Source organism: Macrotis lagotis, chromosome 5, assembly GCF_037893015.1.
Source record: "Macrotis lagotis isolate mMagLag1 chromosome 5, bilby.v1.9.chrom.fasta, whole genome shotgun sequence".
In the NCBI taxonomy this organism is placed as follows: domain Eukaryota; kingdom Metazoa; phylum Chordata; class Mammalia; order Peramelemorphia; family Peramelidae; genus Macrotis; species Macrotis lagotis.
The window spans coordinates 146,120,873-146,123,440 of record NC_133662.1 but is presented as its reverse complement, the minus strand read 5'-3'; positions in this window follow the sequence as shown (position 1 = coordinate 146,123,440).

The following is a 2,568-nucleotide window of genomic DNA, read 5'->3' as shown; positions in this document are numbered from 1 at the left end:
TTGCCAAATGGCAATAAATTAACTTATGAAAGCTTTTCTAGGAAAAGTGATTTAAAATTGAGCAACATCTTGTAAAACAGTGATAAGCCCTGCAGAGAGAGAAAAGTAGGTTTAAAGAAAGTATGGCAAATGAACTAAGCAAAATCATCCCAAATGCATTTAAGCATAAATTTGGGAAAGGACCAAAAGTAGTTTAAGAAAATTAAGAGATGTTTAAATATTTCTATAGCAAACACTTTTCCCATCCCCACTGATGACAACTGAAGTTACCATGAGTAGGCTTAACTTCCCAGACCAATTCCTATAGGTCTGTGTTGGGTATAAACTCCTTGAGGGCTGGGAATATTTTCAAATTTCAACTGTATCTTCAGGGCCAAGAATATTGTCTTGCACAGAGCAGAAGTTTAAGAAATGTTTGTTGAATATATCAATAAAATATGAAAATATAGGTGAGAAAAAACTTTTTTTCAAGATATAATAACATTTTAACAAACAAATGAAGTTTCAAAGTTCATTCTCATATTCTGGCATTAGAGACTTCTAACCAAGAGTATAAAATACAAGCTAAACATCTAAAATAAGTGGCTGATTTATCTGTAAGTTCTTTCGCCTTTTAGCCTGTAAAGTTCTTGATGGTAATGACTTTTAAATATTTTTCTTTGTGTCTCCACATCTTATTATATCATCTGGTAATGTTAAGTATTTAATAAATGATTGTTGATCAAGTTATTGAACTAAAAAATAAAGAATGAAAAAAAATCATATTTATTACATTTATATAACACATGGCCCAAATAGCTTAAGGCTGGGTTAAATCTTGGAAAAATCTTTCTTATTTTTCACATTTTGGCTGGTTTTCTTTCCACTCAGAATTTCTTCTCAGAATGTTAGAATCTGGCTTGTATCTGGGTCTCGACAACCAGAAGACAACTTCATCCAGCTTAGATTTCTGAATCTCCAAACTTCTCCCTAGAATTGTAAGATATTCCATTATTATCTCCAACTACAACCATCCTAGGGGTCTCACTGTTTCTTCCTTGCCTGGGAGAAGATAATCATCTGGAGCACACTTTTCCTTTGAAAGGGCATATGATTTCATTGATATCTTCCCAGTGATATATAGGCCTTGGTTTGGGTCTCCTCACTGAAGGTCAAATCATGTTTTAACCATGGTGTTTGAAAAGACCATTAATAAACAAACATTTCTCAAGCACCTTCTATGTTCCTAAAACTGTGTTAGACATTGGTTTTTTTTTTTTTTAAAGGCAAAAATGCAGTATCACTCTCAATAAGCTTATTTTCTATCAAGGAAGAGAATGTGTTGGAGTCCACAAATAAAAGGCCCAGTTCATAGAATTTTGGGCTTAGAACTAGAAAGAACTGAGTTTAATTACTGCCACAAAGACTTACTAAAATTTATGTGATTACTGGGCTGCTGTAGTTTCTTTATCTGTGACAGCAGTTAGTCATAGTATTGTTGTGATGATCAAAAGAAATTATATACTTCAATCACTTTACAAACCTGAAAACCTAAATAAATGCTAGTTGTTATTAACTTTATACAAATAAATAAAAAGTAATTATTTGGGGAACAAAACCAATAAAACCAAAACTATAAGGAAAGCAGAAAACTTGGAAAAATTTTGCAGTAAGTATCTCCAATAAAGGTCTCATATCTCAAATATATAGTGAACTGAGAAAAATCTATAAAAATACAAATCATTACCCAATTGTTAAATAGTCAACGGATATGAACAGGCAGTTTTCAGACTAAGAAATGAAAGCTATCTATAGTTACATGAAAACTTGCTCTAGTCCCTATTGATTAGAGAAATGTAAATTTAAACATCTGAAGTACGACTTTACCCCTATCAGACTGGCTAATATGACAAAAAAAGAAAACTACTTAATGTTGGCGGGAACATGGGAAAATTAATGCATTGTTGGTGGAATTGTGAACTGATCCAGTCATACATACTGGAGAGTAATTTGGAACTCTTGTACAAAGAACTATAAAACTGTGCATACCCTTTGGTCCACCAATACTAGTCTTAGATATCTATCTATCTATCTATCTATCTATCTATCTATCTATCTATCTATCTATCTATCTATACCAGACATCCAAAAAAGGTAAAAAACCTATTAATACAAAAATGATTATAGCAGCTCTTTTTATGTTGGCAAAGAATTGGAAATAAAGGAATGCCCATCAATTGGGGAATGACTAAACAAGCTGTGGTAAATGATTATAATGGAATATTATTGTGTTATAAGAAAAGACAAACAATGATTTCAGGAAAATCTGGAAAGGCCTATATGAACTGATGCATAGTGAAGTGAACAGAACCAGGAGAACACTGTACCTAAAAAGAACAATATATTTTGCTGAAGAATGGTGAATGATGACTTTTCTCAGCAATACAGTGATCCAAAACAAACCCACCCAAGGGTCTAATGGTGAAGCATGCTAACTAGCTCCACAGCAATAACTTATTTGAATATGGACTGAGAAATATTCTTTTTATTACTTTTTTAAATGTTTTCTTTTATTTGAGTCTTTTGTAG